Source organism: Pelodiscus sinensis, chromosome 5, assembly GCF_049634645.1.
Source record: "Pelodiscus sinensis isolate JC-2024 chromosome 5, ASM4963464v1, whole genome shotgun sequence".
NCBI classification, from domain to species: Eukaryota; Metazoa; Chordata; order Testudines; family Trionychidae; genus Pelodiscus; species Pelodiscus sinensis.
Window position 1 is genome coordinate 27,338,361 of NC_134715.1, and position 26,639 is coordinate 27,364,999.

Consider the following 26,639-nt stretch of genomic DNA (forward strand, 5'->3'; position numbering starts at 1 on the left):
AAAGCTTTCCTCTCTCACTAACTAAAGTTAACCCAATGAAAAATATTGCCTTACCTACCCCATCTCTCTTAACAGGTCATCAGACTTACTGTAGCTCAGAGTGGTCCCCTGAATGGAAGGGCCTTAGAATTGCTGTATTTGAAGTGAATTTCTTAAATGAACATCTGCCTGAGTAAAGCAACGCTCCATTGTAACACCAGAGGGCCTCAGCTGCACATCTGTCATTCTTGAATTGAGCGACCACATAGAATGGGTAAAAGTGTGGCCACACAGTCTGTCAATACCTGAAAACCATGTTTCGAGATTTTTCTGTCATTAAATACCAGTTCCAGAATTATTAAATATAACAGAGAAGGTTTGTAATCAGGAGCTCTGCAGTTTAATTGACCGACAAATAAAGATTAAAAGTGTATATGTAAAAATATGAGCACATTTACTTTTCATATTGATCAACCTATAAATGATGAAAAAATATCAGTACAGCATCTCAATGCAATTGTCTCTGAGAAACAAAGCATGCACATCTTCCATGGCAATACTACCAGATCAGATAACCTTTAAGAAAAAATATTGCCTGTGGTTATTACCACTATGATTTGGGTTTAACTGCTTGGGTCTAAATGCAAACAAGAATCATAGTATGCTAGAAAGGGAAGAGATCTTGAGAGGTGATCAAGTTCAGTCCCCTGCCCTCATGAGCAAATGAGTGAGAAATGGAGGGAAGAGTCTCTTTGGAAACTGACACAGGGCCAGGCACAACAGCAATCCTTGTGCTCCCCAAGAATACTGTTTTAGGTTAAGGCAAAATGCAGGACAATGTTTTAGGTTAGTAACAAATGTAGCCGTGTTAGTCTGGTGTAGCTGAAGCAAAATACAGGACTATGTAGCACAAACAAGATGGTTTATTAGATGATGAGCTTTCGTGGGCCAGACCTGAAGTTAAGATAAAAGTGAATTTTTCTTAAGTCCCTGAAAGTTGCTCTATTGGGACTTATTTCTGGCTTCTTCTCTCTTTACAAGTTATTGTCCACAGATGGAAAATCAGAAGATCAAAGGGGTGGCAAAGGGGTGATATACAGATGAACCAAAAGGACAGCTTCTCAATTAAAAATACGCTTTCCAACAGGGGATGCAAGTGAGATAAGCCTAGATTAGATGAGTAGATGAGTAGACTACTTTCATTCCCCCTACCCCCGTTTCCCTCCAGAACCATCTCCACGGTGGCACCTGCCCCCCACCTCACTGCTGCCTCTATCCGAGCTCACCACGAGCAGAGGCTGTTCTAGCAGCAGCCCCTGTCTATAGGGGGTCGCAGCTCCCAGCAGTGAGGGACAGGGGCTGCTACCAAAGCAGCCTCTGCCCACAGCACATCTGGCTCCTACAACATTTAAACTACAGACACACAGCAGGGGTAGCTCCTGAGCCCAGCATGAGCCAGGACTGAGTGCCTTCCCTTCTCAACTGTTTAGTCAATAAAAATTAGCAGCCAATTAGCTGCCTCTTAACATCTTCATTTCCAATAAGAGGTTTTTTGGGGTTTTTTAAATAGTTCCTTCTCTCAAGCTCCAGTCTGAAATACACCATATCTATTGAGCTTCAGGACATGCTTCAAACGTCATCTCTTTATTAAGGTTTTTGAGATGTGAGGATCAATACCAAGTGATGGTATGCTGAGATGAAAGCAAAGTAGTTCAGGTTATTATTAGCTAGTAGCTCTGGCTTTTGTTTTGTTCAGGGACAAGGGAAAGAAGCTAAAAGGTGCTTTATCTTTTATGCCACTGCACTTTTATTTATGTTGATAGATACTTAGAGCACAGGATAGGCTCTTTAAAAATCTACTACATATTTCAAAGTTGGTGTACCTGTCTGTCTGTGAGTCTGTTTGTTCAAGAACTCCTCCTAAACGGAGTAAGAGCTCAGACCACCAAATTTAGTATGCACCTTCCCCTTATCCTAACTTAAATCAAGGTCAGGGTTTGGTTGTGCCAGGACACTGGCATGTGCCTAGAATTTGATTGTTCTTAATAAAATGGAAAGGAAGGAGTCTGCTAGCAGCGACTGTCTTGCTGTTGAGTGAGCACAGAGGGCAGGGGTGTGGCCACACAGGGAACAGAGTGGCCGGCTGGAGGCAGAGCTCTGGCTGTTGTGGGCCACCGTACCCTACAGCGCCTGCCACCTCCAAGGATCCACCACTCAGGCAGCAAGGCCTCTGCCCCTCTTGGAAGTGGTGGGCCAGGGAGTGGCATCCCTGCAGCCCTGGCCAGCCCCGAGAAGCCTCTGTTGCCCAGCAAGCACAGCCAGTACAGCCCCAACAGGCAAGACAAGGCAGGAAGGCAGCTTGGGTGTGATCTTTCCCAACCCTATCCCCTGCCCAGAACCCCCAAAACACCAAGTCTCCTGCATCCTCCACATTTCTGCCCTGAGCCCTTCCCTCCCCCTTCATCCACTGCCCCGACTCCTGCAACCCCCTCTTCCTGCCCATAGCCTCCCATACCTTCCAACCCCTGCCCTAACTCCTCAGCCCCTACAAGGACCCAAGTCATATCAGGTAAATCCTCTGGTTAATTATAAAAAAAAAACAACCATGGTACAGAATAGCAGCAGAACAAGTACAGTGATTATTGGACATACTCACTCAGAAACCCTCTTTAAAAGGAGAGGGGAAAACTCCCGTTTTGGAGCACGTAGCTCCAAAAATTCAAATTACCAAGCTCTTAGTAGCAATATAAATGAGCTCAATGAGATGGAAGGAGTGGGGGAAAGAAGGGTTTTTAAGACAATATAATGGTGATACTACAGCCTTCAGAATTTATTAGCCAAAAGGTGCACCAAAAGGTTAATGTGTCCACACTCAATTAAAAAACAAAAAGGATGGAACTACAGATTTATAGAAGCCATTTCCATTTCTGCCCAGGAGTCAGCCAGACCTCTGGGCTGATGGTTTTTTAATTGACTGGAGACAAGAGACTCTTTCCTGGAAGCGTGCTGAACTGAACTACTAGAGGTGGTTTGCCTTTTTGTACTCCAAAGGAAATGATGCGATAATCTACTGCTCAGAATGTTTGCACTTTCCAGATAACATTTGGGGAAGAAAGAGGGAGAGATACTGCTTGATTAATGTGTAAGATAACATTTTCTTTGGAATGACTGAGGCACAATTCTAAACTCTGCTGTGTCAGGATAAATAAAGTACTGACTTGAAGCACAAAGTAAAATGAGGACCAATACACACAGAAGTCTGCCCCCTTGGAATAGGAGACTATTACAAATTGTACACCTGGTTAGGATCCTAGATTGGACATTTCTCCCTTTACATTCCAGGAGAAACAATTTTATTGCTAAAACAACAAGGAGTTGAGTGTCACCTTAAAGACTAACCCTTTTATTATGGCATAAACTTTCAGGAGCTGCAACGCACCCCATCCAAAGCATGAAAGGAAAAATAAACAGATAGCAAGAGTACAGAGATGGGAGTGTTACATCAGAGCCAATTCAATCAGGGCAGATATGGATCAGAATGCCTAAAGTGGAAAATTACCTATGGTAACAAGCAAGCCATTCCCAATCTCTGTTCAGACCCAATCTGATGGCACCAAATTTGCATATTAATTCCAGCTAAGCAGTTTCATGTTGCAGCCTGGTTTTGAAGGATTATTTGCGGGGGGGGGGACGGGACTTGAGAATGGCAACTTTCAAGTCCATAACTGTGTTTCCAGAGAAGTTAAAATGTTCTACCACTGTTTTGTGTATGTTGCCATTCCTTAGGGCTAATTTGTGTCTATAGATTCTTTTTGTGTAGAGACTTTGCCCAATGTACATGGCAGAGGGGCAGCACTGGCACATGATGGCATATATCACATTAGTAGATGTGCAGGTGAATGAGTCTTTGATGATATGGCTATGGCTGATATGGTTAGGTCCTATGATGGCATCACTAGAGTAGATGTGTGCACAGCGTTGGCAGTGGGGTTTGTTGCAAGTATTGGTTCCTGAGGGTATGTCTACACTACAAAGTTAATTCGAACTAACGGACGTTAGTTTAAATTAACTTTGATAGGCGCAACACTAGCGCTCCGCTAGTTCGAACTTAATTCGAACTAGCGGAGCGCTTAGTTCGAACTAGGTAAACCTCATTCCACGAGGACTAAGCCTAGTTCGAACTTACTAGTTCGAATTCAGAGGTGTGTAGCCCCTTAATTCGAACTAGTGGGAGGCTAGCCCTCCCCAGCTTTCCCTAGTGGCCACTCTGGCCAACACCAGGGAAACTCTATTGCCCCCCTCCCGGCCCCGGACCCCTTAAAGGGGCACGGGCTGGCTACGGTGCCCGTGACAGGTGCAAGCCTGCCAGCACCCAGCCAGCAGACCCTGCAACTGGCACGGCTCGAGCCAGCCACCCGATGCCCCCCAGCCCTCCCCTTTTTCCCAGCTGGCGGCTCCCAGGAGCTTGCCCAGGACCGCAAGAGGCGGGCACCCGCCTGGTCCAGTGCAGACATCGTGGACCTTGTCCACGACCTCCATACTAGGCACAGGAAAGCGGCCGTCTAGGGCAGGAGAGCTGCCAGCCTGGCCACCCAGGAGCAGGTTTGCATGAAAATCAAGGTGGTCCACTGAGACCCCCAACCCTGAGCCCTGAATGGCCGTACTGGGTCAGACCAAAGGTCCATCTAGCCCAGTAACCTGTCTGCCGACAGCGGCCAACCCTAGGGACCCTGGAGGGGATGGACCGAAGGCAGTGACCAAGCCATTTGTCTCGTGCCATCCCTCTCCAGCCTTCCACAAACTTTGGGCAGGGACACCACTCCTACCCCCTGGCTAATACCACTCCATGGACCCAACCTCCATGAATTGATCTCACTTCTCTTTAAACTCTGTTCTAGTTGTAGCCTTCACAGTCTCCTGCAGCAAGGAGTTCCACAGGTTGACTCTTTGCTTTGTGAAGAACAACTTTCTGTTACTAGTTTGAAGCCTGCTACCCATTCATTTCCTTTGGTGTCCTCTAGTCCTTCTATTATGGGAACTAATGCAGAAGTTTTCTGTATGCACCCTCTCCACCCCACTCGTGCTTTTATAGACCTCTATTATATCCCCCTCAGTCTCCTCTTTTCTAAGCTGAGAAGTCCCAGTCTCTTTAACCTCTCTTCATATGGGACCTGTTCCAAACCCCTGATCATTGTAGTTGCCCTCCCCTCTCCCAGCTTCTCTCTTCCCCTATCCCACCTCCTTTTCCCAGTCTCCCCCAGTTTTGTTCAATAAAGACAGATTCTATTTTTGAACACAATTGTCCTTTATTTTGTACATCAGGAAGGGGGGCTAGGGAGGGGCTAGGGAGGGGTAAGTGGAAGGAGGTGAGGGAGGAATGGGGTACGAGCCCCCGATGGGGAGGACTGGGCTGGCTCTGCGGGCTTCTGGGGGTGGAACCTTTCCCGCAGCCTCCCAATTGCCCCCTCTCCCAAGATGGCAGCCTGCGGCAAGTGCAGCCGGTCTGATGGCCGAGTGCTGTGATGTGCCCAGTGTGGGCACTCAGGGCACTCCAAGCCAGGACTGCTTTGCAAGCGGGGCACCCCTGAGAACTGTCTGTCCGGGGTGGGGGTCGGGTCCCTTTAAGCACAGCCCTCGGCTAGCCTGAGACAGCAGCTCCACGCCCTAAGTCCTCCTCTGATGCCCTGCCAGCACTGCTTCCGGCCATCCTTAACCCCGGTTCAGGGTCCGCTCTGTGTGGACATGCTAGTTCGAATTAGCAAAACGCTAATTCGAACTAGTTTTTTAGTCTGGATGCGTTAGTTCGAACTAACTTAGTTCGAATTAGCGCTGTAGTGTAGACATACCCTGAGTTAGTATTTCTGTTGTGGGGGATGTGGTTGGTGGTAGGTATGTGTTTCAGGTTGGGAGGGGCAGGCTGTCTGTAAGCGAGGAGCAGACTGCCTCCCAAGGTGTTGCCAAGGGCCCCTTTAACATTTCTACTTTTCAGACATCTTCAAAAGGGGAAGAAAGTTTTCCTAAAGACCAGCATGTGAATAGATGCTTCTCCCAATGCTAGAGCAGAAAGTAACTCCTAGGTGGACTAACAGCATTTACTTTTTATAACAGTGAACTCATTATTAGCTCTCCATCTCTTCGGCAATCGACTGTACAAGTAAGTGCCTATATCTTTAGCTATTATCTGAAGCCATATTCTACAGGATGATACTGTATAAGTATCACCAATTGTTACCATTTATTCACTTAAAATATTTTTACCCTGCCCCTCTATTGAAAATATTCAAGGCAGCTTACAATTAAAAAAAACCACAATAAATAAATACAAAGGACCTCAAAGGGGGGATGGGACATAAAACAGGCTAAAACACCTCAAGAGGAAGGACACGCACACACACACGTATTAACAATTAAACAACAATAAAAGCACAGGTAAAAATGGTGGCTTTGGTCTGGTGCCGAAACAGTGCCAACTTTGGCACCAGGAAAATGTCCTGGGTGAGAGAATTCCACAGCCTATGGGCAAGGCTGAAAAAGCCCTGCTCTGCACAGATGTCAACCTTCTCTCTCTAAGTGGAGGAGCGAGGAGCAGAGCCTCCCTAGCCAACCTCAATCGCCAGGTGGGTTCATACGGGAGAAAAGAGTCCTTCAAACACCCTGGTCCTAAGCCAGTTAGTGTTTTATAAATCATAACGAAGACCTTGAATTATCCCCAGAAACATACTGAAGCCAGTGAGCTGCCAGAACACCAGCAGAATGTGCCCCATATAACGAGTATTAGTTAAAACCCAAGCAGCTGCATTCTGGACTAGCTGAAGCTTCTGAAGACTCTTCAAAGGCAGCCCTGCACAGAGTGCATTGCAATAATCCAATCGGGATGTGACAAGAGCATGAATCACTGTAGCCAAGTTGTTCTTATTCAGGAAGGGTCACAGCTGATCCAAAGCTGCCCAATAGCACTGCTGGCCACCAAGGAAATCTGATTTTTAAATGTTAAAAAAGGGGAGGACTGCATACCTGTTCTTTCAGGGGAACAATGACCCCGTCCAGAACAGGTAATGCACCACAATCCTGGTCAGATAACTTCCTGAACCACAGGACCTTGGCCTTAGCTGGATTCAGCTTCAGGCTATTTGACTTCATCCAGTCCATCACCACCTCCAGAAACTGGTTCAGATTAGTTGCCACCATACCTGGATCCAACGTCACAAAGAAATAGAGTTGGGTGTCATCTGCATTGATGGCATAGTCTTCTAAATCTCCTTAGGACCTCTCCCAGTGGTTTCATGTAAATGTTAAACAACATAGGGGACAAGATGGAATCTTGTAAGACCCTGTAGCACAATTGCCACGGGATCAAGCAGCAGCCCCATAACTCCACCTTCTCAAAGCGTCCCGACAGGTAAGACTAGAACTACTGCAAAACATTGCCTCCAGTACTCAAATCCACCAGGTGCTCCAAAAGAATACCATGGTCAATGATATCAAAAGCCACCAAGAGGTCCAAGAGAATCAATAGGTATGCACTCCCCCTTTCTGTCTCCTGGCACAGGTCGTCTACCAGGGCGACAAAGGTGGTTTCTGTTCCAAAACCAGGCCTCAAACCAGACAAATAGATCTAGATAATCTATTTCTTCCAAGAAAGCTTGGAGTTGCAACACCACCACCCACCTGAGTACCTTGCCCAAGAAGGGAATATTAGTGACTGGGCAATACTTATTCACATTGTTTGGGTCCAGGGAAGACTTCTTAAAGAACGGTTTTATCACCGCCTCTTCCAAGGTGGCAGGAACTGTCCAAGACCTAAAATAGACATTAATAATCCCCTGGATCCAACAAGACATCCCTTTTCGGCTCGATTTAATAAGCCATGATGGGCAGGGGTCGACCGAGCATGTGGTCCGTTGCACTCCTCCAAGCACCTTCTCAACATCCATGATCTACAAAAGCTGAAACTGATCCAAAGAAAAACGACTAGGCAGTCAACATATTCCATGCCCCACATCCATGACAAGCAGATTCCCTATCAGACCGGATGCGAGTGATCTTATCTGCAAAGTGCTACACAAACAAATCACAATGGATTGCTGAGGACTCCCCCATTTCATCATGGCCAAGCTGTAAGAGGCCCCGCACCACTTGAAAAAATTTCACCAGACAGCACCGTGCAGACCTCATGTGGGTGGAGGAATAACATTTCTTTGCCATCGGCACCGCCACAGAATAGGCTCGCAATTTGGCTCTAACCTGCAATCAAACGGACTTGGCTAGCACCTCCAGTGGTGCTCTACCCATTGCACGGTCCATTTTGCTGCCTGCAACTCCTCACAAAACTAGGGAACAAATTTGGTTCAACTAGCCCAAAAAGGGCACTTAGGAGCAATCGTGTCAATTGCCCGGGTTACCTTAACGTTCATAATGGCCAAACAGTCCCTCAGAGATCTCAGGAAACCCTCTGGATCCATCAGCCTCCAAGGATGGACTATTTTAATCTGTCTCCCACCTCTGTGGAGGGGAAAGTCAGCAAATAGTGTAAACTTGATCAGGTAGTGATCGGTCCATGACAAAGGGAGCATAACCACATCCCTTATCCCAAAATCTCTATCACCCTTAGACCAAAAGACTAGATCAAGAGTATAACCTGTCACATGTTTGGGGGCAGTTATTTCTTGGGATAGTCCTAAGGTTGTCATGTAGGCCAAAAAGTCTCGAGCTGGACCACACCACACAGCCTTGGCATGAACATTCAAGTCCTTCAAGACCAAAAGTCTTGCAGTCCTCAATGCTACATAAGATCACCTCAAGCAGAGCATCTGTCGTGTTGCAAGGCAGGTGGTACACAAGCAGAACACCCAACTTATTCCGGCCACCCAACACCAGGTACAGACACTCAAATCTAGCAGTTGGTTGGTCTGGGGCCTTAGCCAGTGGGATGGTATCCCAATACATAATCACCACTCCCCCACCCTGACCGTCAAGTGGATGCTGGTGCTGAACTGAGAATCCAGCCAACCACAATTGGGAAAGGTCAATGCCTCTCTCCACTTCCAGCCAGGTCTCAGTGATACAGGCCAGGTTGGCCCCTTCATCCAGGATTAAGACCTGGATGAACAGCGTCTTGTGGGATACCGCCTTGGCATTCAACAACAGCACCGTCAGGCACGACAGCCAGCTGTTAACATTCCCATAGTCATTGAAGCTGGGAACAGTACTGGAGTGAAGGAGAGCCCATAACTGTTTAAACTTTGTTCCCCTCAGCTGGCCTGTCCTGATCTTACCACCATATTTTCCCAGACGGTCACAACTCCCACTATGTCATCTGAAACCTCCCTTTTAGCCACAACACATAACGGGGGGGTGGGGGGGGAAGAGAAGAAAAAAAGTCTATAATGCACACCCCTTCCTTGACCTTCAGTATAGGCAGGTAGGGGGAACCTTCTCTCACCAAGAGCCCACCTCTGCCGTCCCTGCTCTCACCAAGCACTGAATAGGCCAATTTATATTTTACAGTTCAGTTTTATAACAGTAATTTGATGATATTACCAGCACTGTCCATTTTATTACGTGACATTCCATAATGTTCTAGCCTCCAGGAAGTTATTTCAAATACCACATTTTTTGTGCAAAGAAAACAATTGCTTTGCCCAGGACTGGGAAAAGGGATTTTGCAAAATACATGTAACAGCTGGTGGTAGCACCAGAGATGGCTCAGAGGCTGAAATGAAAATTCCTTAATTTCTGCACTATGAATTCTTAGGCTACAAGGACTAGTGATCACACAACTGGAATTCTGAGAGAGCAGGATTCAAAAGCTAGACCTATGCATTTTCTGACACCCCCGGAAATAAACAGTCAAAAGAAAATAAAGAAAATAGCTTTGCAGTGAGAATGCTAAGCAGCAGGTTGCAGGTTCATACAAGCACATTGAAAAAGAAAGTTAAAGGCAACCTGAATATGGAACCTGTACTTTCTACCAGTTAGGATAAAGCATATTGAGAGTATTAACTGAACAAAAAAATCTCCTTTTCTTTTTAGTCCCATCAAAGATGTCTTTATCATGGCTGTCTACTCCCACACTTACATGATGCCTGAGAATGCAAGCTGGCCCAGTGTTTTGAAGGCTGTAATGACCAGAAAAGACAGGCTCTCTCAAGATTCTCATTGTGACGGGGCACCAGGCTTCGACGCAACAGAGTCCTCAGCCCCCCGCACTCTCCAACCCCCCGCGGGGATGGGGAGGGGAAGAGGGGGCTGGAGCCATGAAAAAAGGGATTCCCCCTGCCAACCCCGAGCAGGACCGTGGCACACATGTACCGGCTGTGCTGGGGGAGCCGGCTGGGCAGAGACGCCAGCTGACGTCATCAGCCCGCACCCCGGAGGAAAGGGGGTGGGGCTAGGGTTGGAGGGGGATTCAAAAAGCAGGGACGCTAGCCAGGAGAGGAGGAAACCGGAGAAGCAGGAAGGGGCAAGGGGCCGAGAACAGGAACCTGGGGGGGAGAGGGGAGCCCACGCTGACTTCGGTGGACTGGTGAGCGGCGGGCTGAACCCTGCCCCGGAGGAGAACGCCCCAGCGGTCAGGGAGAACCCCGAGCCGAAACCTGGAGAGAGGTAAACCCCGAATCATGTCCTGCATCACCACGGGGCCGGCACGACGGCCGCCCGAGCAGTCGGGTAACTGTGGTAACACTCGGAGGGCAGCACAGCCCAAGACTACGAGCTAAAGAACACAGGTGGAGGCTGGTGACTTTGGGGCAGGCTACCCCGATGATGATTGGGCTGTAAGCCTGAGGGGGAGCCCGAACTCTGACACTCATCAACAACTTCTTTTTCCTAGACAAAGCATTCACACTATTGTCAAGCTAGATCAGGAGTGGGCAATAATTATGAAGGGAGGCCACTTCAAACAATTTCAAAGTGGTCGTGGGCCGCCCTGGAAGGGACGGGGCCTTGGGCAGAGGGCGTGGGGCCTTTCAATAGAAACAAGAGAAAGGGCTCGCACCGCCCCAGCAGCTCCCAGGCAACGCACTAGCGGCGGGGCTACGAACTGCAAGCCCTCTCAACTGCTTCTATTTAAAGGCTTGTGCCTTCCCTGTGAGCCTTTTGTATAGAAGCAGTTGGAAAGGCTCATAGCTCCCGGCCCCACTGACAATGTATTGCCTAGGGAGCTAGGGAGGCATGAGCCCTTTCAACTGCTTCTACTGAAAGGGCTCGAGCCTTCCCTGCAGCTGCTAACATGTTGCCTGCAGCTGCAGAGAAGGTGAGAGCCCTTTATATAGAAGCCGCTGAAAGGGCTCCTGCATCCCTGGCTCCTGTGCAACGCATGAGAGGGCAGGGCCACGTGGGTCAGAGAAAAGAGGTAGGTGGGCCCTCTGACAGGCTCTGAGATCTGAGATTGATGAATTGATGAGATCTGAGATTGCTGTGCATCAGCCACATCTATTATCTTAGTTCTAGGTGAAATTGGGAGTTTCTTGAAAAATATCTATGTTCTTTGATAGTGACTATTGCACTATGTGACAGCTACTCAGAATACATTGATAGAGGCATACTAAGGCAATCTTACGGCTGCAAGTTCACTACTGGAACAATGGAAAACATGGTGTGCTAACACAAACCAGACCATGTTTTTCTCAATGGTTATGCTGACTACCTTTCACTAGTTACAATGTCATGGCTGTTGATAGTTTTGGGAAATATACGTGTCCAGTTATGAACTACATTTGGTTTTATTAATGCTATTTGTAAAAATAACCATCACTGTCAATTAGATCATCCACTTTGTAGTAGGAGCTTGATATACAAGTGAATAAACCATGTCTGGAAAGTGGTGACAAAGTAATCAAAGTTCATTGGCATTAATTATTGGTTCTTGCAGGCTTGAATAGTAAGGTTTTTCCCAGCTAGGCCTCTCCTTAGAATGACTCTTAAAAAATCCCTCTCATTTGTGGGAAGGGAGCTAGAACTCTCTCTGATCCACATGCATAGATGGGAGAGCTGCAACTTTCTCTCTTTGACTTCACAGAGACTGGTTTTAAACGCGTGCTTTCCCAAGCCAAAGAAGAAACTTCATTGCCAGACAAGAGACACAGGAATAGAAAGAACTGGAAGCAAACCCAGAGACTCATGAAGGGGTACAAGATCAGACTGAATGAAATTGCATTCGGGAATATGTGAATTACCTTCCTACTGTAGCACAGAACTATAAGCAGTAGGAAGGAAATTATTTTCAGAAAGGTTACAGATAGACTACTAATTTGTTGACTAATGTAGAGCAGTCTAGAATATAGAGTTTGTGTGGTCCAATGGTTAGAGCACAGAACAAAGTCTGGTTCTAATCCCAGCTGACATGTTGAATCACTGTGTGACCTTAAGGAAGTTACTAGGTCATCTTATGTCTTCATCAACTTGATGTAAAATTGGATAAAAAACAGGACTTGGTTGAAAACCAGATGTGCATCTGATATGAGTCTTCCTAGGTAAATAAATTACTGAAAACTTATGCAGAACAACAAGAACTTGATATAGGTGGGAATGCTTTTATTTAGCACTTTATTATGTGTTTGATTAAAAAAGTTGCACCGGGGAGATTGTGACAGTAAACATAGCTCATTTAGGTGGGAGAGCATTTATACTATCAGAATTATATGAACTGGAACAGAACATAGATTATAGAATATAATTAAGTTATGAAGTATATGATAATACTCCTCAGAAGTTTCTATCTTATGCATAAGAATATTTTTGTATCAGATTTTCATCTGTCTCACACCACTTATGTAAGGGGATTCAAGATAATGTTGGTTGTTATTACACTTTTCAAAAATGTGTCTCATATATGAATGAAACTGCATCACAGGCTGTGAAGCACTAAACAAGAAGATCTATCCTACAGTATTATTCCAGTGGTAAGGTAAATCACACGAAAAATGAACAAAGGCATAATTAGAATAAAGGGAAAATTGCTTTCAGTACACATAACTTAGTATACTTTAAGGATTTTTTGCAGATGTGCTATGTTAACACTGCATTACTATTTTTGCATTGTCACTATCAATGATTTAATAGGCCTGGATGCTTACAAAACAGAAGTTTTAAAGCTTATCACCTTGAGTTCCTTTCAGACCTATAGCACATCCTATAAAAAGGGGAAGTGACTAAACAAAGTTCTTTAGAAAACAGCAGATACACCTTATAAAGCATTATGCTAATGACATCTGCAAAGCCATGTGGTTTAGTGCTCAGATAAAAAAACCCACCTGTGATCCATGTTCCTAGTTTCTGATCCTGACTCTACCACTGACTGACCAGGGATAACTCATTTATCCTAAGCCTTTGTGTGAGTCAGTCCAGATGCACAAGGCAAAATAATAATAATATGCTTTTTATTAAATCAACAAATAGGATGCAATAGACAAGCTTTTAGGCCAAAAGGTCACCAGATATAAAGATTAGGTGACAGCAGACCATTTTAAAAAACAGATGCTGGTCTATACATTCCTATGTAAAAAAGAATTACTTATGCAACAGGATGTGAAAGTGACCTTAAGGGGAAAAACATTAAAATAAAAGTTCCCACTAAAAGCCATGTAATGACACCTGAACATACAATAACAAGATAACTTTAACTAGGATTACTGCCATACCTCGTACTTTTCATGAATGCCATTTCATTAACTGAAATGAGAGCCAAACAAACTTCTTACATCCTCATGCACTCCCCTCCTCCAAAGGGAATAAACTTGTAACAGAAGAGCAGAACTGAGATCAAAGAGGGTCAGAATTTCAGTTCATTGTTGAGGTTATTTTATTGTGGGTTTTAACTAAATCAAAATATAAGTACATCTAGTAGGCCTGCCCATTTCAGAGTTAACGTTGCTGGCATGGTCTCCATCATGATTTGATTACAACCCACAAGCAAACACAGCAATTCTACTTAATACTTTTAATCATCAGGATAAGTTTACCAGGGAGACTGTGGTTAAGGATATTCTTGTTTTAAAATAAAAACTTTACCAGAAAAATTAAACGCCACACAGATTCCCAGACTCTGAGGAGTCTCATCTGTAGTCTGTGCTGGCTGTGACAACTAAACATATTTACCAGTGTGAAGGCTCCTATGTTGCAATGCACTAGCTATTCATTTGTAAAGTTCGGAATTTTAAATCCCAACTGAAGTAATAAATAAAAATAAGAGTTGTGGTCTCCTTCGTAAACCTTAGTGGGCATCTGTCCACAAAATAAACACACCACTTAATTTAATACAATTAGCAGTCTTATGAGAGTTTAATGCTAAGATAGTAGGGGTTTTGAAGGACAAGCCTCAGGGTCTATCGGAGGGAGGCGTGTCCCGTATCTTTCTCTCTCAATTTTCCCTCAACGTTAAAATTACACACACATTTGAAAATGAAGTCCATACTACACCTAAATAACACAGGGGCATTAGTGGGCTTTCTGACCATATATCAGTTTTCAAAAAGTCAGCGAAAGACAAAATGAACAAACGGCATCAGAAATAAAGTCACAAGTCAACTATTTATAATCATTTCATAATTAGCCCTGCTCTTAAAAGTACAAAAGCTTCAGAGGGGTAGCCGAGACACTGGAAGGGGGAAGCATGGGTGTGACAGACTCAGTGTAGAGGGTGGGAAGTGGCAGGATCCTAGCGGGAAAGGGCCTAGGGCAGAGCTGTGCGTTGAACAATGAGCACCCTCCGGCTCAGTGTAAAGTTGGCACCTGTAGCTCCAGCCCTGGATTTGGTACCTATGCAAGGAGCCGCATATTAACTTCTGAAGAGCCGCATGTGGCTCTGGAGCCACAGGCTGGCCACCCCTGATGTAGATGGTATCATGAGCTTTCGTGGGCAAAACCCACTTCTTCTGTCATCTGAAGAAGTGGGTTTTGCCCATGAAAGCTCATGATACCATCTACATGCTTTGTTAGTCTGTAAAGTGCTACCAGACTATTCGTTGTTTCTTAAAAGGACAATTATTAGAGTTAACATGTTATTGTCACACCTAATCTAATTAAGTCACCTAATGTATTTAATAATTTAAACCAAGAACTCGCTTATATTAAGTCTAAATTAGTGTTTCTTAAACTGTGTTCTGCAGCACACCAGCAGTTGCTGGTGTGCTGAGGAGAACAGAATTAAAAATGGCTGTCCCTAAAGGCGCAGGTGACTCCTCCCCTCCCCCCCCGACCCTTTCTTCCTCAATAACTTTCCTTCTGACTCTCCCCCCCCCCCACCTTTTTTTTTTGCTCAACAAAAAAATCCTTGGTGTTCATCATAAAAAAAAATTATTGTTTGGTGTTCTTCGGTCTTAAAAAGTTTAAAGAACACTGGTCTAAACTAACTTAATTTTGGGGGCTGAGAAAAACAAAGCACGAGTCTTATGAGGGAAAAATACATTCATGTAATTTTGAACTTTTTGATTATTATGCTTGTGATTAGCAATAATTCTATCAGCCCCAACTTCTCAAAACCAGGCGATGAATCTTATGATTTTTAAGACAAAAACACAATCTCTTGGGTTGCAAACCTTTTAAGGTTCACATTTTGAAGCTTTTCTACACAAACAGGATGACTAGAAACTAATAAAATAAAAGCAGAGATCCTTGCATGACCAAATAACTCTAAACATTTTTCAAAAGCACTAAATACCATTAGACTCACAATTAAGTAGCAAGAGTTGGCAATACTGCAAAGTTTGTACAAAAAAGAATACTGAGCAGTCCAGAGTGCATGTAAGGCATCTGCAATTCCACCTCAATCCCAAGAAATTAAAAGGTAAGCAGAAACCCAAGTGGAATGACAATTTCATAAGCAGTTTTGAAGCATTTTATTCAGAATATACAGCCACAAATATGTACGAAACTGCCTATACCCTTTTTGCTGATGAGAGATCCATCATTCTGCCCTAATCACCAGGAGAATAATTTCACCATGAAAAGAAGAATGGTTTCATTATATTAGGACCAGAAATGATGGTCAAATTGGAAAAAATCCCAAAGCTCTTATGATCCCCAAAGCTCTCAAAAATTAACACTAAGTTGCAAAAAATGAAACGTTGAGACTTGAGAATATTTTGGAGATTGATCAGTAAAGTTTGGGAGCACACAAAGGCAAATGAAGCAGTCAAGATGAAAATAAGAATTGTTCCCCTTCTTCCGACACTGTTTTGTATATGTACAAAAACAGATGCACTGGTTTAGAATTTGTACATCCTTGTGACTTCTTTGCAGTTTCACAAAAAGGTTCAGGATTCTTAAGTATCCAGAGTCTGGATATTTTCACCGCTGTCTTCACTGACCCAAAATTACATATGAAAAAGGACCTTGACTGGTACTCTAACTTCTTTGGATATTAAATTCATTTTGAAAAGGCAGCAGCAGAAAGTCAATATGGCTGAATTTAAGCAGAGGTTAGGGAAAGAGGAGGAAGAGTTCAAGTCTTGGGAGCCACTCTCCCTGGGCCAAAATATTGCTCTTAGTTACATGGGTGCAAATCTCACTGAGATCAACCATGATCGCACCAATGTAATAGAACAGGTTTTGACTTCTTATTTCTATTTTACCACTGCTGATGAAACTTCAGGAATATTAAGTACACAATTATCAAATCTTATAATACTGTAAATATACCAATCTATAATAGGTGAAACTTCCATATAAGATTATCACAATTGACTACAATCTTCCAAGTATGAGGAGAATTATCACTGGACAAAGTAACTTACATTTATACTATCTACAAGCTTGGCAAATAACTTGTGTCAGCATCAAGTGCAGTTTATAATACTATTTCTCAATTAAAGCAATAAAACATGATCCTCTCACAATCACAATTTTTTGTTACAAGTTTAAAAAGTGTTTGTTTCCCTCCCTCTCCCCTTAAATGAATGGTTGCACTAAAAAGGTATTTAAATAGTAATTGAAGTCTGCATCAAGGAAGAAGAATAGCAATAACTACTCAACATCAAGACAAGTTTGCCACAGTAAACAAATAAGCATGGTTATGAGAAACCACAATGATCTAAAAAGAACCACCTGTCCCTGGTTACTCTTCAGCTGAATGAATCATGCCCCCCCACCAAAAAAAAGCGCACACAAAAGTTTTAAGTATTAAATTTTAGAACTGAGACACTACCTAGGAGGAAGCCATATGCTTATTCAGCTGTGAAACTATTAAAAAAAGCAAACCTTGTTTTTATTTGCATTAGCCACCCAAAGTTATTACTTTTCAAAAAAGATTTCCTGCCAGGAAATCGCTCATTAATTCCATCATTATTTTTCTTGCCTGTTCAACACCACCTCTCTTTTTCCCCCCGCTTAAAACAGAAGAAAAAAATATTACATACAGTTACCAGTTGTAGTCTTCACTACAACCTCTTCAAAAAAAAAAAATCAAATCTGTTTTACCATGCGATGGTTAGTTCGCAGAAGCCTCTCCCTTTATATTAATGCCAGAAGGATTATATTTACTCAAAGGCAAACCCATGAATAAATGAAAGACTGTTGTTAAAGCAGGCCACCAGGTTTATGTACCAGAAGTCTTGTTTTAAATGTAACACATTTTAATAGTTCAACATAATTTTGAGTTTAAACTTTTTACAAAAGTTTCTCTTTCAATCCCTGCTTCATTCATAACTACCATACCTCTGGTTCTCAACCTTTCCAAACTACTGTACTTTTCCAAGAGTCTAATTTATTTTGCATGCCCCTCAAAGATTCATCTCACTTAAAAACTACATGCTTACAAAATCAGACATAAAATACAGAAGTGTCAAATCACACTATTACTGAAAAAATGCTCATGTTCTCATTTGTACCATATAGTTATAAAATAAATCAATTGGAATACTGTATAAATATTGCACTTACATTTCAGTGTATTGTATACATGGCATAGTATTAAAAAGGGACTGCATGAAATTTTAGTTTGTAGCAACTTCACTAGTGTTTTTCATGTAGCCTGTTGTAAAACTAGATAATTATCTAGATGAATCAATGTACCCCTTGAAAGACCTCTAAGTACCCCAGAGGCACATGTATCCCTGATTGAGAACCACTGTACTATACCATTTAAGCTTTTTTGATGCAAGCATAAAGAAAAAGGGTATCTGGATAATATCTTTTTATCATTAAATGAGGAATGAAAGAGAAGGAACTAAGTCTTAGGGTTGGTCTCCACTAGGAGGAGGGGGAAGATAGATCTTAATTACTCAATGTCAACTATGTGAATAACATAGCTGAAGTCAAACAAACATAAATCGATAGCCGCTCCCCGAGTGGCGAAGGGTCGAGTTACGACCATTCGCACTTATGACCAAAGCTCTCATGGAGCAGTCATGAAGACGGTCCCCGAATTACGAACGTGACCCGCACTTACGAACAGCGCAGTCGCGTGTAACTCAATGGGGTCCAAGTTATGAACGGATTGAGTTACAGCCAAGTATTTGGTCCGTAACTCGTTCGTAACTTGGAGAGAGGCTGTACTCTCTATGGTGTCTTCTGTGCAATTTGTAGATAGGTCACGGTGTCAAATGAATATACTTTATGAAACAGCCATTCTTGTGCAAAAACTTGCAGTGTCTACACTGAACATGCATTCTTGCGCACGTACATTTACGGTAAGGCGTCAGAACAGAGGGCTTCTTGCACAAGAGTTATTCCTCTCCCCATGAGGAATAAGCCCTCTTGCGCAAGGGCTCTTGCACAAGAAGGCAGTGCAGACAGGCAACGCAGACAGGCAACAGGGGTTTCTTGCGCAAGAAACTCCTATGGCTAAAATAGCCATGAGCTTTCTTGCATAAGAGAGCATCCACACTGCCATGGACACTCTTGCACAAAAGCACATGGCGGTGTGGACGCACTCTTGCGCAAGACCTTTTCCACAACAACTCTTACGCAAAACAGTTCTTGTGCAAAAAACCTGCAGTGTAGACGTAGCCTTAGAGTCATAGGGTACATCTAGACTACATGCCTCTGTCGCCAGAGGCATGTAGATTAGGCTACCCGACACAGCAAAATGAAGCGGCGATTTAAATAATCCCAGGAGGTTTACCTGGACCCGCGCGTCCAGACTATCGCGCTGAGCCGACAAACAGCTGATCAGCTGTTTGTCGGCTCAGCGCGGCAGCCATGTAAATTTAAATGAAGCGGCGATTATTTAAATCGCCGCTTCATTTTACTATGTCAGGTAGCCTAATCTACATGCCTCTGGCGACAGAGGCATGTAGTCTAGACGTACCCATAGTGATGGGTGTACTTATTCCTAACGGATTCTACACACCAAACTGGTGCTACAGTAACATTCTTTATAGTATGTGACCAACAACAAAGCAACATTCTGAACACTGTAGTTCTGTCAGCATGTTCCATAATGCTTTATTTACAAAGAAATATAGAACTTCCAGTAAGACTCTGCAATCTGTGCCATTGAGTCCGTTGAATTCAAATGCCATACTGTACTTACTGGCCACAGTACTTATTTGATTACTTCAACAACAGGGTAGGGGTCTCGAGTTCATATTTAGAATGAAAGCTTATTAGCACAGCTTTACAGTGGTATATCAATAATAATACATTAACTTGTTAAAATGCATGCATTCATAATGGTAAATTAAAGGGGTACATGAAGGAAAGCAGTTTTGGTAGGCAGCTCACCTAGGAAACCGATTTCAAACTGTAGATGTCAGGTCCAACTGTAGACCTGTAAAGCTAATTCAAAAGATCTAGTCATGTTAACAGATGTCTATGTAAAGTGTGTATCAAAAAGTCAAGGTGCTGTCAGCTATACCAAAAGGAGGATAGGAGACATGGATTGATATGGGTTTAGTCAGGCTCCAGTTTTATTCAAGTAACTTCCCAGGGCTTCCACCAGCCCCTCTTTATATTCCATCCACGTCTCCCAGCCAACTCACAGTTTGAATCATACCATTCACCCATCATAGGAGGGTGGGGGATTGGTTCTCTGCCAAACCAATCACAGAATCCGCGAATCCCCTATTTTGTTCCTTTAATCTCCTTTCAAGTCCTATACTAGGCCATTTATTCGATCACTGGATGCCTTCCTCACTGACTATCTGTGCTGGACATCCACCCCATATTTACGAACTGAGTAGCATCCTATAGCCTAACCCAGGCATGTCCAAAGTCCGGCCCGCGGGCCAATTGCGGCCTGTGTTCCGGTTTAATATGGCCCCACAGGTAATCTGGCAATATCTATCTTTTATGGCCCACAACGAATCCATATGTATTGAGATGAATACATTGTAAAATCTCAGTTAATGTCAGTTGGTCTACATCAGTTATAAATATATTTGGACACAACATGTATACTTGGTGTTATGTTCCTGTTCATACTTTTTGAACTTAAAAATTGACAGACAACCTTTACTACCAATAATATGTAATGTACTTTACAATGCTCCTGACATATATTTCAGCTTCCTGGATTTTTTTTTCATCTGGCCTTCAGATATGAAAGGCAGAGTGATTTAACACCTGTTTAGATTTGTCATCCATGTGACGAAATGAAAAGTATGCCGTTTGCAATAAACTTTGCATAAAATAGTTAATTTGCGTTTAATTTTAATGGTTCAAAGAATGTCAGGCAAAATGGTCGGCCCTCACGCATGTTCACTTCATAAAATCTGGCCCCCTCTGAAAAAAGTTTGGACACCCCTGGCCTAACCAGTTTTAGTTCTCACCAGAAAAGATTCATCCTGACACCCGCTCTGAAGAAGAAGAATAAAACCCACTATACCAAACCCCAAATTATTTATCTGTAGTTCTGCTTCTTTGATGACCCCACAGGATATTCAAAATTGATTTTTTTTCTCAGCACAAAAATCGGGAAATTGGGGGGGGGGGGGGGGGGTTCCTTAAAACAATGTAAGATTCCTCCCCAAATCAGTAACTGGTGAAACAGAATGTCCACCCATGAAAAAAAAAATATCAGAAGTTGACCAAGGGACATCAAGCTAGCCATATCATATAAGTGAGAAATAAGTTCTGATAACCACAGAAACACAATTATTATGACAGCAATAGATAACTAATATCAAAGAAAAGAAAAACTACAAGTGCTTTAGATGGTACAAAAACATAAAACAAACAAAACTGGGGGGGGGGGGGGGGGAAAGGGGACAAACACAACATAAAAAAACAAACTTGGAAGCTTCCATAGCTTTCACTCAACTATAAAGTTGTACCACCAGCCTAAAAAGTAAGAAAATTGTACAAATAGTATCTTTAAGGAAAGGAGAATAAGTGTAGGAACAAATTAATCTAAAAGGCACAGAACAGACTAACAGGGTTGTCACACAAGGAAAAAGCTTATCTCTGCCCCTTCTGGAAGAAATTATGCAAGAACCTGTTTATTTTACCAGTTTTCAGTATTCACTTTACTGGTATTTGAAATATTTGTAGGGAACAAACACACATAGTCCTTGGAGAACTATGGCATATTATGGCACACTGGCAACAAAAAAAAAAGGGGGGGGGGGACAAACAAGAATCTATATGATGTCAAACGTGTCGTGGGAGATTGTGGCACTTCAGTCAATAGTTTGCAATGAGAGCTGGAGTAAGGCAACAGTGTGTTTCTACAACTGTCTGCATTGGTCATTGACCATATTATGACGAAAGTAACTACAAAGACAGATGAATTTTATGGACGAATAATAAAACACAGTTGGATGATCTCACTGCTCTGCTTAATTCAATACACTGCTTAAAGGAAGAAGAGAGATGGTTTTTGGCAGTTCCAGCAAAATAAGTTGTGTAATTCATCAGTAAGGCAAAAGCCAATATATGGAACAAAGCAACTCTAGAAAAAGTTTTTTTACCTATCTATGGAGTGAAATGTGCACTGCTGGTGAACCCATGCCAGATGTCAAGCAACAAATACCAAAAGCAGCGAACGACTTTCATAAAACAGAAAAGATTTTTTTTTAAATAATGCCCCCAGCACTGACACAAAGACAATATTTACCACTGGCATGACATCTGCTCTCCTTTATGAAGCAGAGTAAGAAATCTATATTAGAGACTAATAAAAAAAATCAACTCATAAGAATAGGGATCAGACCAAAGATGCATGCAGCCCAGTGTCCTGTCTTCAAACAGTGGCAAATGCCAAGTGCTCCAGAAAGAATGAACAAAATAGGAAATCATCAAGTGATTCACCCCGTCACCCATTCCCAGCTTCTGGCAATAGAGGGTAGGGATACCATCCCTGCCCTTCTCGGCTAATAAGCCATTGATGGACTTATCCTCCACTAATTCATCTAATTCTTTTTTTAACTCTATTATAGTCTTGGCCTTTTTAACATCCTCTGGCAAGGAGATCCACAGATTCACTTGTGCAAAGAAATATTTCCTTCTGTTTTAAACCTACTGCCTATTAATTTCATTTGGTGATGCTCATTCCACAGTAAATGTCCACGAAAGATCGCAGAGTCATCTGGGAAGAGTTTCTTGAAATGTCAGAATTTCTAAGAAGAGCAAATTAAATCTAAAGTATCAAATATGGTAAAGACATAATTAGAGCATGCTTTAAGGCAGGGGTGGGCAACCCTACAGCCCAAGGGCTAGCTCTAGCCCCCGGCTTACCTGAATCCAGCCCCTGAGTCTCAGGGATCCACAGTATTGGGGAGCCCACACTCATGTCCCACCCCATCTGCCACCCCACAGCAGGACTGGAACATACACAATCTACTAATCTGGGCCCAGCCTAGACTCTGGTGTGTGAGGAGAATGTCTTTCTCCTTCTCAGTCAGTGGCTATGTCAGTTGGAGGCCATGTCATGTCACTTGTGTGCAGCCCTCAACTGATTTTTCTGTAGGTCAGCAGCCCTTGACCCAAAAGAGGTTCCCCACCCTTACTTTAAGGATACCACTAACATGACTTCCACAGCCACAGATAATAAGAACACAATCCAGAAAGACAAAAAAAGGAGGGGGGGGGGGGGGGAAGAGCTAAAAAAACATTACACAGAATAGAGGAAGAAGACATATTCTTCAGTGTGATGTTCAGAAGCTTGAACAGATAAGCACTAGACTGAATGAACAGCAGAAACTAGTGAACCCAATACACCAGGTAGTCTGGGAGACTAAAGAAAAGAATATAATGTTTTCCTTCAGTGCACACTTTCATTTTTTCAATTCTTTAGTTAAATAATAATCATGCATTTATTATTTTTATATTAATGACATTCAGGAATCTAATTTAGTAATTAATTCACTGATGAACCAAACAGGAAGAGGAGAATAGAGAAGGGATCTATCCTTGCTTAAAATAAAAGTCTTGTTTTGATACACAGTGAGCAAAGATGGTAACAAGTTATGAGTGGCACATAAAAGGGGCTTTGTTTAACTCCAATCATGTTGAAAACTTCTGCCCTGTAATTTCAGCACAGAAACGCCACACTTACTTTCCACTTCTTGTCCCTAGGCAGTCAGCAGACCCCCATTAAAAAACTCACTAACGAACATATGTCTTGGGAAAAAAAACCTCTCTCAACTTAAAAATAAAATTCTCTTACTGCATTTATCACAGTGCTTTTGGGTTAAACTGACAGCACTGAAAACAATATCTCCTATCAATCACATACTAAATACTGCATGAGCAGGGATATGGAAAAATCAGCTAGAGCTTATCTCCCCCCTGTCACTGGCCTCTATGCACGCAGATCTCTGGCCCCAATGTAGCAGCCCCGCTGCCAGACAGCCTCCCTGCTGGGCTTTTGGCTCCATGGGGCAGCCCCACTGCTAGGATCCAGTTTCACAGGGCAGCTCTGCTGTCTCCCAATACCATCAGGCAGTTGTGCCACTGGGTAGCAGTGGGGCTGCTAGGCTTCTGGTTGAGCTGCCAGATGGCCCCACTGACTCCTTGTCATCCTGGACAGCTGTGCCAGTTTCGCTGCCATGGGGCAGCCCCACTGCAGGGCTCCCACCCCACTCTAGGGCTCCTAGCTACCAGCCACCACCGGGACTCTCTTGTCCTAGAGCATCTGTCGGTTCAGCTGCCGGACCAGAGAGTCCCAGTTTAGAGAGCTTCAACCTGTACTTCCCCTTAGGAGGATGGTGATGCTTTGGTAGGACTTTCGGGGAAAGGATTGTTTAAAACTCTGTCCACTCAGATTTTCTAATTGGAGCATAAATATATTTTCCTTCACTCACATTTGAACAACTGTCCCATGGATTTTGACCAACTTTTCTTCCACAAAAATTGGGCATTTTTGCAGTTTTCAGAACAAAAGCAATTTGTTCGAAAAAGGTATGAGGAACTATAAGGGGACAGAACAGAATAGAACGAAAGAAGGAATTCAAAAATGTGCATTAGCTGCATCTAACATTACATTAGAGAGATATGGTAGACATAGCATAGATATTTTTAAAAATAAAAAATACAGTGTGCCTTGTTGGAAGAAAAGTGCAGTGTTTATGTATTAGTTCCTCTACTATGTGAATAAAGAAAAAACATGCACTGAAAATAAGTTGGTGTAGAAAGTCCTAGAGTTCACACACAGGACTTGTTTAGAATGTCTTTCATGATTTTACAGTAAATTAGGCACATAAAACACTTACCTTGTTACTGTACCCAATGGGAAAAAAATTGTAAAGCATCATTTACTTCAGCTGGGAAGGATGTGGCATGTACATTTTCAATACCTCCACCGCAAGCTCCTTCTTATATTTATTGTTTTGCATCCTTTTGAACATTCATAAATGTTCACATAAAAGAACAAATGAAAAAATGCATATATTGTATAAAAGGAATTACAGTTTATTATATTTTACAATCTAGTTGCAATTCCAATTTCTTTATTTACAAAAGTATTTGATTTCTATATTAAGTGAGCTTTAAATAATGACCATACAAGCCTTGACTAATTCATAAATTATGTTATTAGCAGTGTGCAATTTAATCCAAATCTGAGTCTGTGGTGTGGGGTCTTCTGTTTGAAAATATTATGAGGGGTTTTTTTTGTTTACTGAAAGTGCATTATGAAAAGGAATTATGTATGCATCCTCTGGATACCAAGAGGATCCGAGTTCTACTTAATGGAAATACAATTAAATGAATGACAAACTATCATTCTTATACAAACATATTCCACACCTGTAAAGATAACAGGTTCTTGCATCTGCATAAATCCATGAACAGCAGAGACACACTTTTATGCTCGTAGAACACCCAGTGAAGTTTATTTACGATGTTGATTCCCACCAACCTTATACACTATACAGACTTACTCCAACAGTCTTAGGGAGCCCTTGACTCTTCAGCCAAGCAGGAAACAACGATTTCTCTCTCCCACTGAGCTGTTTACTTTCCCCTTCTTACTTCTTGTGCATTTTTATATTCTCTGCCTAATGACTTAATTAGCCTTCCAGCTCTCTTCCACCTACCAGTTAAACACAACTCCTCTTAACAAGACCTGCTCTGCATTATTCAATTGGAGCTGCAGTGTCTAGTGTGTTGGCTCAATGGCTGTTGCCCAGCACTCTGTCACAGATGCATTCTTGAAACATTTCATTTTTGTCCTAACCTTCCTATAATGGATAATCTCATTGTTCAGAACGGGCAGACTAATGCAGAAGATTCTCAGTTTGAGGGTGAACCACATGACCTCTTAATGGAATGAAGTTCACTCAGAGAATAGAGTCCAGATAGGAAAGGAAGGAAGAGTTTACTTTTGTTTTTGATTACAAATGAGCCAGCAGCATACTGTTATTCTTACATCATGTTTTCACTAAAACACATTTTGTTTTGGCAATAAACCTCTGGCGGAAGATTACAAGAAAAACTCGGAAACTAGTAAATGCCTGAAAGTACAGTATCTTATACACAGCAAGAAAGAAATTACTTTTTAAAAGATTCTGTCTGTTAATGTTAGTTCATTTTATTACTTCGGCATTTGCCCTTGTTCAGTATATTTCATTATAACACATGTTTCTCATGTGAAGTTTGAGACCACTTTCTTGATTCAAAGCAGAGTACATGCATCCCTTGATGTCCTGGTTACCTGCAGCTTTTCAACTCAAACTATAGGAAAAACTTGTATCATTAGAAGAGTTGCACCCATCTGTAAGCCTAGATTTTTTTAAATGCATAGCTATATGGAGTTATTTTTTTCTCTATAGCAGTGTTTCTCAACCTTTTTTTGCTCATGGCCCCCTTCTGAGCCTCGTTTACCTCTGTGGCCCCCCTCAGCCGCTGTTAGTTGGAAAAAAATTTACCTAATGTTCCATTTTTTCCATGTGGCCCCCTAGAGGTAGGGTGTGGCCCCTGGGAAGCCACATGGTCCACAGTTGAGAACCACTGCTCTCTAGGACCCTTCATACTGTAATTTCACCCCCAAGAACTGCCATCTAATCCTATCAGTAGACAACATTATCATAAGGGCAAATAAAACTTACTCATCCGAGACAGTCAGATCAGGTTTTCCACAAAACTAGTAAACAGCTGCAGATACAGTCTGCTTCCTATCAAAGACTCTATGCATAACATATAATATGTCTTTATTGCTGATGGTTCACTGGTAGTTTTCTAAACTATAACTTTAAAAGCATATGAAAACTATTTTATATATTAAAGAAAAATGTATAAACTGCACCAATCACAAATTTAAGACCAATCCAGAAACCTTATCG

At 42.6% G+C, this 26,639-nt stretch overlaps 1 protein-coding gene across 8 annotated transcripts in view; it reads right to left on the reverse strand.

Moving 5' to 3' along the window:
* TBCK (TBC1 domain containing kinase) overlaps nucleotides 1–26,639 on the reverse strand; it is a 184,130-nt gene that overhangs the window by 146,706 nt on the left and 10,785 nt on the right. The window contains exon 1 of one of the 8 annotated variants that reach the window (XM_075929702.1): nucleotides 24,570–24,588. The exons of the other annotated variants lie outside the window; for them this stretch is intronic. The gene's annotated coding sequence lies outside the window, so the exon portion shown is untranslated. Of the gene's footprint in view, nucleotides 1–24,569; nucleotides 24,589–26,639 lie in introns of those variants that run through there. 8 annotated transcript variants of the gene reach the window in all.